The 13,337-nt window shown below is 36.2% G+C and overlaps 1 long non-coding RNA gene across 18 annotated transcripts in view; it reads left to right on the top strand.

Moving 5' to 3' along the window:
• The window catches only part of LOC113688306 (uncharacterized), a 46,208-nt gene extending 34,353 nt beyond the window's left edge, over positions 1-11,855 (top strand). For 7 of the 18 annotated variants that reach the window (XR_011814244.1, XR_011814255.1, XR_011814248.1 and 4 more), the window contains exons 9-12: positions 310-4,526; positions 5,048-9,264; positions 9,786-9,861; positions 11,585-11,855. This is a non-coding gene — a long non-coding RNA (uncharacterized lncRNA). Of the gene's footprint in view, positions 1-104; positions 4,527-4,842; positions 9,265-9,580; positions 9,862-11,343 lie in introns of all 18 variants that reach the window. The other 11 variants (XR_011814257.1, XR_011814251.1, XR_011814259.1 and 8 more) reach the window with 11 other exon arrangements.
• Positions 11,856-13,337: the final 1,482 nt, after the last annotated feature.

Below are 13,337 nucleotides of genomic sequence, written 5' to 3'. Positions count from 1 at the left end.
TGCCTATTTGCTGTTCGACGAAATGCCTAACCGAAAGTCCTGCTTTGAAGATGATTTTTGCTTGCGTTTTGCGTTGTTCTTATCCCAGAAATTTTGTTTACCAGAGTTGGGTAGTTGAAGTTTTTGGTAATTATGCTAGAGGTTGGGTTTTGTTTTTGCTAAGATGGCATGCTGTAGCTCCCTGCTTTTCCCTTGTGGTTGTGCAATCAGCCACGGATTTAAGGGGGGGCTGGTGGGGGCTTAAGCCCCCCCCAAGCCGCCGGAAAACCCCCTATAATCAAACGCTAAGGCTTACTCTGCCTATCTCAGTCGATCTCAAGGACACCGCCATCCCCGACTGCCTCCAGTCCTGCTGCCAGAAGAGCACCGCCGCTAGCAGTCCACCGTAAGTTATCCCTTTCATTTGTATTTCATTTTTTTTCCTTGATCACAAGTTTTGGAAAGTTTTTCAAATGGGTCTGCCATGACTTGGTTGTTGCGTTTCCCCTGTTGATGGCCCATAATTTTATGATTATACGTGTTTTATGTGTTGATTTGGTTGGATTTTCTTGGGATTTCTGATAATTTTGGGTGCTGCTTTACATCAATTGAGCGAGAGATTAGCTAAAATTTCTTATGCTCATGTGGTGTTTGACGAAATACCTAACCGACAGTCTTGCTTGAAGACGATTTTGCTTGCATTTTGCGTGTTCTTATCCCAGAAATTTTGTTTACTAGAGTTGGGTAGTTGACGTTTTTGGCAATTATGCAAGAGGTTGGGTTTTGATGGTATGCTGTAGCTCCCTGCTTTTCCCTTGTGGTTGTGCAATAGATTTGAAATGATGAATTAGAAGAAAGCCACGGTTGGGAATAAAATTATTGCAGAGAATATTTGTTGCTCAAAAGAAAAGTTTCTCATGGCTTTGTATGTTCTTTTCAAAGGATTCTACACTTAGCATGTGAATAAGTTGACCCGTATCAATTTCCCTTTAGTAGAATATGTTTTTCAGTTTGGCTATTGTTGTTTCATTTCTGCCATTTTTGAATGAAAGCTGTTAGTTTCCTTCATCCGATGATCTGCGAGGCTGTTTTGCTGTGAATACTGAGTTTTTATTGCAAGATTATGGTTGTGCCTAAGATTTTTATCTTGTGAGTTTGTTTGAAGTTATGGCAGAGCTCTAAGCCATTTTGGTTGCATTTTGATGAGCATCAAATCTGCAGCAGAATAAAATTTTTGCAGTCCTCTTTGCTGTTTTCTTTTTTCTGCAATTGCTCACCAAGTTTCAGCCATCCAACCTGCTGATTGGTCTTATATTGAAAATGTGGATTAGATAAGTGGTGTTGGATTAGCATGTTTAGTATTTTGTTCAAATTCAAGATCTGATCTTTAGCATGTTTTCTTGAATGTTTTGGTTCGGCACTTCAAACAAGAGTTAAACATTTTCGCTGCATTTTTGTTTTGTTATTTTGAAAACCACTGCTACCCCTTTGTTTTTGCTAGCTGTCACCAAACCAGATTTTCTGATTTGATCTTGCAACAAAAGGGTAATATTTGACTTTCTAACTCGTCACAAACCTCTAATGGGAGCCAACTCATTTGTGACAACTTAGAAAAGTCGTCACTAGTAAATTCCCGCCAAGATTTAGCAAGAGCGCGGGAGTGTTTGGAACACACAATAGTGACGACATTAAAAACATCATCACTATTGCTTGGCCTAGTTACGGACAACTTTTTGTTGTCGTCACTGATCACTAAAAAAAAGGTTATTAGTGACAACATTCTCTAGTGATGACAATAAGTCGTCACAAAAGGGGTTTCTTTAGTCGCGACACCTAAAGTTGTCACAATTGCATCAAAGCAACTAAATGTTTAGTGACGACCCGTTATTTTCGTCACAAACTACATTGCAAGAAATATGGTCATTAGTGACAACATTTTTTAGTGACGACAAAAGTCGTCACAAAAAGTGGTTATTTAGTGACGACAAGGAAAGTTGTCATAATTGCTCAAAGCAACTAAGTCTTCAGTGACAACCTTGAAAAAGTTGTCACTAAAATGATCTATATAGTGACAACTTCTAATATCGTCACTGTCACTCTACCGATTCGGATTTAGTGACAAGAATTAATCGTCACTGTTTAAAGTACTTATTTCTAAGTCACTTTCATTAATTCTACTGTGCCACCCTAACTTTTGCGATTTAGCCCCAAATGTTGTAATAAATTTCATTAATTCCATTATGATACCTTAACTTTTTCAATTTAGCCCCATATGTAGTACACCGATTTCATTAATTCTATTATTACTCCCTAACTTTTGTAATTTAGCCCCATATGTAATTCACCAATTTCATTAATTCTACTATGGCACTCTAACTTTTGCAATTTAACCCCCATATGTAATACACCAATTTTATTATTTCTATTATGGCACCCTAGCTTTTACAATTTAGCCCCTATTTTTTTATTAGGAAATTGCGAATGGTATCTTGATAAACTATGCATAAATATTTTATAATTTTCTCAAACTTAAGTAATAATTTGTTATAAATTCTAAAGATATATCTTTCATTACAATAGTTATAAGGCAGACAGGTCTTTTTATCAATGGAATAAGAAATTTATGGCAGATTTATCCTTTGTGCTACATGCCAAGTAGTATTAGCAAAGGAATAACAAAGTACTACAAAGCAATTAACAAAATATCTGTAATTTATACACATTTTGCAACTACTACTTTGTGTTTTCTCTGTAATGAATTTTTTAACTATTGAGAACTTAAGTTTTGTCTTGCAAATCTATACTAGTACAATAATTTTAAACAAAATTAAACATTAAAATAAATGTTTGAAAAAGAACAAAAGTACATTTATCACTTGCAGTAATGTAACAAAATTTTCTCAACCATTATCAATATTTTCACAAAAGTATTAAAAACTAGCAATTGACAATATTAAAAACTAGCAATTTAATTAGTGATGACTTTTCTTGTCATTATAATCTTGAATAAATTAGTGATAACATTATGTCATCACTAAATTTTCTTTGATTTTGACTTAACAATAATGTCTTATTAATAGCATTTGATTATTTTTAATAAAAGTCTGTTATAACCATAGAATTTGACTTTCGTTATTTTCAATTAATGATGTACTTTAGTGCTGCAATTATAAAAAATTGCAGGGCTAAAATATTTGCAAATTATAAAAGTATATTTTCACTTATATGTAATTAACAAATTTTGCCACCTATATTGACGAAAATTTGTGTTTTTGTACTAAAAAATAAAGAATAATACTATAGCAATAAAATCTATGCTTCAAACCAAATTAAAAATAAAAAAAAAACATGATGATTGGTCTCAAATGTTGGGAAAATGATTATTTTTATTGAAACTATGTGTAGACACCAAATTTTTGTTTTTTTAATTTTATTTTGTTTAATTAATTTAATAGGTTTATTTGTTTCAATTCTAGGGCTTTTATTTTTATTTTTATTTTATTTTATTTTATTTTGCTCTAATTCATTTTATTTTATTATTTATTTTTGTCTCGTACTAAAAAAAAAGAGAAAAAGAAAAAGCAAAAAAAAAATAATGACAAATGGGGATCATGGATAGAGACAAGTGTCCCTTTTTGCATTTGACAACACCTCACCTCACCTAGATGGTGAGGTGTCTAGACACTTGTAGGATAGATATTTTGAAAAGGAAAAGAAAGAGAAGAAAAGGGCAACGGGGCTTGAAAAAAAAAGGCAAGACAAAGAGGAGGGTTTGGCGGCTGAGTAGGGGGGGAACCTGGTTGGTGGCCGAAAAGAGAAAAAAGAAAGGAGAGAACCGAGAGGGGAGGACGGCTGGAAAAAACAGAGTAAAAGAAAAACCAAGGGGGTGGCGGATGAAAAGGAACCGTGGAAAACGAAAAGGAAAAAAAGGAGGTGCTTCATCGGAGGCTAAAGAAAAAGAAAGAGAAAGATTGAAAGGAAAAAATGGGAAGTTTAGCGGCTGAAGGCTGAGGAGAGGCTTCGGCTGAGTGAAGGGAAAAGGACGGAGAGGGAAGCTCAACGAAAACAAAAAACAGAGAAAAGGAAAAGAGGGTGGCGGCTGACGGGCAGAGGAGGAAAAAAGAGCAAAAACGCAAGGGGAAAACAGAGGGGCTGAGAACAAGGAGAAGAAAAAGGAGAGAACCGAGAGGGGGGCTTCGGTGGGGAAAAACAGAGAAGGCCGAGAGAGGTTTGGGCTAAAAAGAACAAAGCAAAGGAAAGACAAGGGGCGGCGGAACAAAGCAGAAAACTAAGAGGAAAATGGACTGCTAGGGTTAGAGAAAAGGGAGACGCGAAAGTGAAAGGGAGAACTTCGGGGAGTTTCTGAGAGGAAGACAAGAGCAGGAACCAGAACAAGAGGAAGAAAGAAGCTTCGGGCTAGGGAAAAATCAAAACGGAGGCAGAGGAGAGTAAGAACCAGAATCACCACTGCCGTCGACCACCGCCAGCGCCGCCACTTCACCGAATCCACCATCATCACCGGCCAATTTTCATCAAGCAAGAGCACGGTAAGCTGTCTTTTCTTCTTTAAAACTTCAGTTTTGTTCAAGCCTTTGAAACAGGCTGCCGTGACTGTGTTTGGTTGCAATTTTCGGTTGTTTGTTCATGATTTTTTAATACGCATGCTATATGTGTTAATTGGACTGTTTGCTGTGTTTCTGGCAAACTTTTGGGGCTGAAAATGACCTTAATTGAGCAAAAAAAGTCGGTGAAATTTTGGTGCCTATTTGCTGTTCGACGAAATGCCTAACCGAAAGTCCTGCTTTGAAGATGATTTTTGCTTGCGTTTTGCGTTGTTCTTATCCCAGAAATTTTGTTTACCAGAGTTGGGTAGTTGAAGTTTTTGGTAATTATGCTAGAGGTTGGGTTTTGTTTTTGCTAAGATGGCATGCTGTAGCTCCCTGCTTTTCCCTTGTGGTTGTGCAATCAGCCACGGATTTAAGGGGGGGCTGGTGGGGGCTTAAGCCCCCCCCAAGCCGCCGGAAAACCCCCTATAATCAAACGCTAAGGCTTACTCTGCCTATCTCAGTCGATCTCAAGGACACCGCCATCCCCGACTGCCTCCAGTCCTGCTGCCAGAAGAGCACCGCCGCTAGCAGTCCACCGTAAGTTATCCCTTTCATTTGTATTTCATTTTTTTTCCTTGATCACAAGTTTTGGAAAGTTTTTCAAATGGGTCTGCCATGACTTGGTTGTTGCGTTTCCCCTGTTGATGGCCCATAATTTTATGATTATACGTGTTTTATGTGTTGATTTGGTTGGATTTTCTTGGGATTTCTGATAATTTTGGGTGCTGCTTTACATCAATTGAGCGAGAGATTAGCTAAAATTTCTTATGCTCATGTGGTGTTTGACGAAATACCTAACCGACAGTCTTGCTTGAAGACGATTTTGCTTGCATTTTGCGTGTTCTTATCCCAGAAATTTTGTTTACTAGAGTTGGGTAGTTGACGTTTTTGGCAATTATGCAAGAGGTTGGGTTTTGATGGTATGCTGTAGCTCCCTGCTTTTCCCTTGTGGTTGTGCAATAGATTTGAAATGATGAATTAGAAGAAAGCCACGGTTGGGAATAAAATTATTGCAGAGAATATTTGTTGCTCAAAAGAAAAGTTTCTCATGGCTTTGTATGTTCTTTTCAAAGGATTCTACACTTAGCATGTGAATAAGTTGACCCGTATCAATTTCCCTTTAGTAGAATATGTTTTTCAGTTTGGCTATTGTTGTTTCATTTCTGCCATTTTTGAATGAAAGCTGTTAGTTTCCTTCATCCGATGATCTGCGAGGCTGTTTTGCTGTGAATACTGAGTTTTTATTGCAAGATTATGGTTGTGCCTAAGATTTTTATCTTGTGAGTTTGTTTGAAGTTATGGCAGAGCTCTAAGCCATTTTGGTTGCATTTTGATGAGCATCAAATCTGCAGCAGAATAAAATTTTTGCAGTCCTCTTTGCTGTTTTCTTTTTTCTGCAATTGCTCACCAAGTTTCAGCCATCCAACCTGCTGATTGGTCTTATATTGAAAAGGTGGATTAGATAAGTGGTGTTGGATTAGCATGTTTAGTATTTTGTTCAAATTCAAGATCTGATCTTTAGCATGTTTTCTTGAATGTTTTGGTTCGGCACTTCAAACAAGAGTTAAACATTTTCGCTGCATTTTTGTTTTGTTATTTTGAAAACCACTGCTACCCCTTTGTTTTTGCTAGCTGTCACCAAACCAGATTTTCTGATTTGATCTTGCAACAAAAGGGTAATATTTGACTTTCTAACTCGTCACAAACCTCTAATGGGAGCCAACTCATTTGTGACAACTTAGAAAAGTCGTCACTAGTAAATTCCCGCCAAGATTTAGCAAGAGCGCGGGAGTGTTTGGAACACACAATAGTGACGACATTAAAAACATCATCACTATTGCTTGGCCTAGTTACGGACAACTTTTTGTTGTCGTCACTGATCACTAAAAAAAAGGTTATTAGTGACAACATTCTCTAGTGATGACAATAAGTCGTCACAAAAGGGGTTTCTTTAGTCGCGACACCTAAAGTTGTCACAATTGCATCAAAGCAACTAAATGTTTAGTGACGACCCGTTATTTTCGTCACAAACTACATTGCAAGAAATATGGTCATTAGTGACAACATTTTTTAGTGACGACAAAAGTCGTCACAAAAAGTGGTTATTTAGTGACGACAAGGAAAGTTGTCATAATTGCTCAAAGCAACTAAGTCTTCAGTGACAACCTTGAAAAAGTTGTCACTAAAATGATCTATATAGTGACAACTTCTAATATCGTCACTGTCACTCTACCGATTCGGATTTAGTGACAAGAATTAATCGTCACTGTTTAAAGTACTTATTTCTAAGTCACTTTCATTAATTCTACTGTGCCACCCTAACTTTTGCGATTTAGCCCCAAATGTTGTAATAAATTTCATTAATTCCATTATGATACCTTAACTTTTTCAATTTAGCCCCATATGTAGTACACCGATTTCATTAATTCTATTATTACTCCCTAACTTTTGTAATTTAGCCCCATATGTAATTCACCAATTTCATTAATTCTACTATGGCACTCTAACTTTTGCAATTTAACCCCCATATGTAATACACCAATTTTATTATTTCTATTATGGCACCCTAGCTTTTACAATTTAGCCCCTATTTTTTTATTAGGAAATTGCGAATGGTATCTTGATAAACTATGCATAAATATTTTATAATTTTCTCAAACTTAAGTAATAATTTGTTATAAATTCTAAAGATATATCTTTCATTACAATAGTTATAAGGCAGACAGGTCTTTTTATCAATGGAATAAGAAATTTATGGCAGATTTATCCTTTGTGCTACATGCCAAGTAGTATTAGCAAAGGAATAACAAAGTACTACAAAGCAATTAACAAAATATCTGTAATTTATACACATTTTGCAACTACTACTTTGTGTTTTCTCTGTAATGAATTTTTTAACTATTGAGAACTTAAGTTTTGTCTTGCAAATCTATACTAGTACAATAATTTTAAACAAAATTAAACATTAAAATAAATGTTTGAAAAAGAACAAAAGTACATTTATCACTTGCAGTAATGTAACAAAATTTTCTCAACCATTATCAATATTTTCACAAAAGTATTAAAAACTAGCAATTGACAATATTAAAAACTAGCAATTTAATTAGTGATGACTTTTCTTGTCATTATAATCTTGAATAAATTAGTGATAACATTATGTCATCACTAAATTTTCTTTGATTTTGACTTAACAATAATGTCTTATTAATAGCATTTGATTATTTTTAATAAAAGTCTGTTATAACCATAGAATTTGACTTTCGTTATTTTCAATTAATGATGTACTTTAGTGCTGCAATTATAAAAAATTGCAGGGCTAAAATATTTGCAAATTATAAAAGTATATTTTCACTTATATGTAATTAACAAATTTTGCCACCTATATTGACGAAAATTTGTGTTTTTGTACTAAAAAATAAAGAATAATACTATAGCAATAAAATCTATGCTTCAAACCAAATTAAAAATAAAAAAAAAACATGATGATTGGTCTCAAATGTTGGGAAAATGATTATTTTTATTGAAACTATGTGTAGACACCAAATTTTTGTTTTTTTAATTTTATTTTGTTTAATTAATTTAATAGGTTTATTTGTTTCAATTCTAGGGCTTTTATTTTTATTTTTATTTTATTTTATTTTATTTTGCTCTAATTCATTTTATTTTATTATTTATTTTTGTCTCGTACTAAAAAAAAAGAGAAAAAGAAAAAGCAAAAAAAAAATAATGACAAATGGGGATCATGGATAGAGACAAGTGTCCCTTTTTGCATTTGACAACACCTCACCTCACCTAGATGGTGAGGTGTCTAGACACTTGTAGGATAGATATTTTGAAAAGGAAAAGAAAGAGAAGAAAAGGGCAACGGGGCTTGAAAAAAAAAGGCAAGACAAAGAGGAGGGTTTGGCGGCTGAGTAGGGGGGGAACCTGGTTGGTGGCCGAAAAGAGAAAAAAGAAAGGAGAGAACCGAGAGGGGAGGACGGCTGGAAAAAACAGAGTAAAAGAAAAACCAAGGGGGTGGCGGATGAAAAGGAACCGTGGAAAACGAAAAGGAAAAAAAGGAGGTGCTTCATCGGAGGCTAAAGAAAAAGAAAGAGAAAGATTGAAAGGAAAAAATGGGAAGTTTAGCGGCTGAAGGCTGAGGAGAGGCTTCGGCTGAGTGAAGGGAAAAGGACGGAGAGGGAAGCTCAACGAAAACAAAAAACAGAGAAAAGGAAAAGAGGGTGGCGGCTGACGGGCAGAGGAGGAAAAAAGAGCAAAAACGCAAGGGGAAAACAGAGGGGCTGAGAACAAGGAGAAGAAAAAGGAGAGAACCGAGAGGGGGGCTTCGGTGGGGAAAAACAGAGAAGGCCGAGAGAGGTTTGGGCTAAAAAGAACAAAGCAAAGGAAAGACAAGGGGCGGCGGAACAAAGCAGAAAACTAAGAGGAAAATGGACTGCTAGGGTTAGAGAAAAGGGAGACGCGAAAGTGAAAGGGAGAACTTCGGGGAGTTTCTGAGAGGAAGACAAGAGCAGGAACCAGAACAAGAGGAAGAAAGAAGCTTCGGGCTAGGGAAAAATCAAAACGGAGGCAGAGGAGAGTAAGAACCAGAATCACCACTGCCGTCGACCACCGCCAGCGCCGCCACTTCACCGAATCCACCATCATCACCGGCCAATTTTCATCAAGCAAGAGCACGGTAAGCTGTCTTTTCTTCTTTAAAACTTCAGTTTTGTTCAAGCCTTTGAAACAGGCTGCCGTGACTGTGTTTGGTTGCAATTTTCGGTTGTTTGTTCATGATTTTTTAATACGCATGCTATATGTGTTAATTGGACTGTTTGCTGTGTTTCTGGCAAACTTTTGGGGCTGAAAATGACCTTAATTGAGCAAAAAAAGTCGGTGAAATTTTGGTGCCTATTTGCTGTTCGACGAAATGCCTAACCGAAAGTCCTGCTTTGAAGATGATTTTTGCTTGCGTTTTGCGTTGTTCTTATCCCAGAAATTTTGTTTACCAGAGTTGGGTAGTTGAAGTTTTTGGTAATTATGCTAGAGGTTGGGTTTTGTTTTTGCTAAGATGGCATGCTGTAGCTCCCTGCTTTTCCCTTGTGGTTGTGCAATCAGCCACGGATTTAAGGGGGGGCTGGTGGGGGCTTAAGCCCCCCCCAAGCCGCCGGAAAACCCCCTATAATCAAACGCTAAGGCTTACTCTGCCTATCTCAGTCGATCTCAAGGACACCGCCATCCCCGACTGCCTCCAGTCCTGCTGCCAGAAGAGCACCGCCGCTAGCAGTCCACCGTAAGTTATCCCTTTCATTTGTATTTCATTTTTTTTCCTTGATCACAAGTTTTGGAAAGTTTTTCAAATGGGTCTGCCATGACTTGGTTGTTGCGTTTCCCCTGTTGATGGCCCATAATTTTATGATTATACGTGTTTTATGTGTTGATTTGGTTGGATTTTCTTGGGATTTCTGATAATTTTGGGTGCTGCTTTACATCAATTGAGCGAGAGATTAGCTAAAATTTCTTATGCTCATGTGGTGTTTGACGAAATACCTAACCGACAGTCTTGCTTGAAGACGATTTTGCTTGCATTTTGCGTGTTCTTATCCCAGAAATTTTGTTTACTAGAGTTGGGTAGTTGACGTTTTTGGCAATTATGCAAGAGGTTGGGTTTTGATGGTATGCTGTAGCTCCCTGCTTTTCCCTTGTGGTTGTGCAATAGATTTGAAATGATGAATTAGAAGAAAGCCACGGTTGGGAATAAAATTATTGCAGAGAATATTTGTTGCTCAAAAGAAAAGTTTCTCATGGCTTTGTATGTTCTTTTCAAAGGATTCTACACCCCTTTAGTAGAATATGTTTTTCAGTTTGGCTATTGTTGTTTCATTTCTGCCATTTTTGAATGAAAGCTGTTAGTTTCCTTCATCCGATGATCTGCGAGGCTGTTTTGCTGTGAATACTGAGTTTTTATTGCAAGATTATGGTTGTGCCTAAGATTTTTATCTTGTGAGTTTGTTTGAAGTTATGGCAGAGCTCTAAGCCATTTTGGTTGCATTTTGATGAGCATCAAATCTGCAGCAGAATAAAATTTTTGCAGTCCTCTTTGCTGTTTTCTTTTTTCTGCAATTGCTCACCAAGTTTCAGCCATCCAACCTGCTGATTGGTCTTATATTGAAAAGGTGGATTAGATAAGTGGTGTTGGATTAGCATGTTTAGTATTTTGTTCAAATTCAAGATCTGATCTTTAGCATGTTTTCTTGAATGTTTTGGTTCGGCACTTCAAACAAGAGTTAAACATTTTCGCTGCATTTTTGTTTTGTTATTTTGAAAACCACTGCTACCCCTTTGTTTTTGCTAGCTGTCACCAAACCAGATTTTCTGATTTGATCTTGCAACAAAAGGGTAATATTTGGCTTGGGTGGTGATTAGGAGTGTGTCTTGCGATTGTTTGATTCAAAAAGCTGATGTTTGTGAGTGACATATTCGAATTGATAGTGAACTAGAGAAGGTAGCAGGTTGATGTTGCATAAATTCTCACCGTAGCCTTGCATGAACAGATTGTAGAAATGTGCTTTGCAAAAATAACTTTCTAAAATTGCACTCTGGCCCCCCAAGTCTCCCTTTGTTCACCGTGGCCCAAAATCTGGAAAAATCAAACTAATTTCACTCTTTTAAGCTTAGTCCTCTGTTTGCATATTTTATGTGGTTTTTTGGACAGATTAATTCTGGAATTTAGACCATAATTGTAGCGTTTTCAAATATTGAGCAAATATTGCAGCGTTTTCAACGGATGAAGACTCGCAGAATGCAATTGCCTCCTCTTCGTTATTCGAGTGAAACAACTAAGTCTCATTACTAAGTCTCATTTCTAACTTCTTGCTGGTGCTGTAATATGTGGGCCCAAATTATATGAGGTTCTTAATGAATTGTAATTTTTGTCTTAATAATCTAAGTCTCATTACTTGTTCTTTATTATTATACTCCTCCTCTTACCTACTTCTTTTACTCTTTTATGACAGATAAATGCTATTCATACTAGCTTTTGGAAGATATCTATGGTTATGGTTGAAGAATGTTGAAGACAAAATTGCCTTTTGCTCATGGAGTGGTTCATTTAGATGTTCTTCAATTTCTTAAACTGTGATTGCTTTTGTAAATGTACCTTATGTACAAGTGATATTTTGGACAAATGTTATTTTTGTAGGCATTAGTTGGGTAATGTACACTTGAATTTGGCATTTGAGAATGCTATATTATTACCATGTAATCTAATGCAAATACTTTTGGTTATCAATCGTTCATATTTATTTGTATGATTTGTTTAAAATCAATGATTTAGCAATGATTACAGGTCAAATTATGACTATTAAGCTATTGAGAAATTATCTAATGACAAAAAAAGTTGTCACAAAATAGAAAATAAAAACTCCTTGTCACAACAGAGACTGTCACTAAATCTAAGCTAAATTTGTGACGACAATTGTTGTCAGTAAAATAGTTATATACAATGGCTTTCGGTGCTTTTTAGTGACGACTTTAAGTAGAGCATTTTTGACAAAAGGTCAATTCGTCAATAAAACACTTCCGGATTGTTGTCACTAATGACAACTATTTAGTGACGACATTTCAGGTCGTCACTAAATAGTTGTCATTAGTGACGACAATCTGGAAGTGTTTTATTGACGACTTGATCTTTTGTCAAAAATGCTCTACTTAAAGTCGTCACTAATGAGAACTATTTAGTGACGACATTTTAGGTCGTCACTGTTTACTTTTACCGACGGGGATTTAGTGACGACTTTGTGACGATCAAAAAGTAGTCAATAAAAGGTATTTGTGACGATATTTGTATGTTTTGTGATGACTTTGTGTTGTCACTAATGAACAATTTTCTTGTAGTGAATTTTGCCAATTTCCCATCTCTAATTCTCTATTGTCTTTGCATCCTTGTCCAAGTTCAAAGAATTTCTGGCAAAAGAAGTCGCCCAACGAAAACAACTACGAGTACTTGTAACCCCTAATTTGATTGTTTATTTTAATTATGCCTATCAGCTATATATGTGTACTAGATACTTTTACTATCAAGCGTCAAGATAGGTTGTTTCTTATTTCTAATGCGACAAGATGCTCGAACCTTTTCTTTTCATTTTAGGGTTCCGTTGCTTTATTTCTTGTCAAACTATAGGTAAAAAATGTTATTTGTTTATAAATCATTTACTTATTTAATATTTTTAAAGTTGTACAAAACTGTATATGAACTTTAAATTAATTAATTTAGTTAATTTGGAAATTTTTTATGGAATCTTACTTACAATCCTATGATCCGATCCTATTAAACTAAAATCGATCCTACGTAGGATCCCATTTTGCAAACCTTGATTGTAACTATTAAGACTGGCCCAGGAATAAACAAACTGGTATCAGATCTGGTTGATATATTTTGCAAGACAGGTTCATCTGGTGGGGCCCGTCCATCTTGTGGAGCCCACTCATCCTGTGGGTCCGTTTATCCGTGGGACCCGCTCACCTTGTGGGGCTCGTTCATCCCGTGGGGCCCGCTCACCCTGTGGGGTCCGCTAACGAGACTTACATATTTGTTTGACCAGTTTTTTGAGACAAACTTTAAATTACAGATTTTGTAGTAACAATGACGATAACAAAGACGGTTGTCGAGAAATTCGACAGAAATGTCAACTTGGGGATGTGGCAGCTCAAGATGGAGGCTATTCTTGTTCAAGACGGAGTTGATCTAGCGATTCACATAATCGAGAA

The sequence above is a fragment of the Coffea arabica genome, chromosome 5e (assembly GCF_036785885.1).
Source record: "Coffea arabica cultivar ET-39 chromosome 5e, Coffea Arabica ET-39 HiFi, whole genome shotgun sequence".
Lineage (NCBI taxonomy): Eukaryota > Viridiplantae > Streptophyta > Magnoliopsida > Gentianales > Rubiaceae > Coffea > Coffea arabica.
Note: the sequence above shows the minus strand (reverse complement) of the source record. Positions and strands in the feature narration are given on the sequence as shown.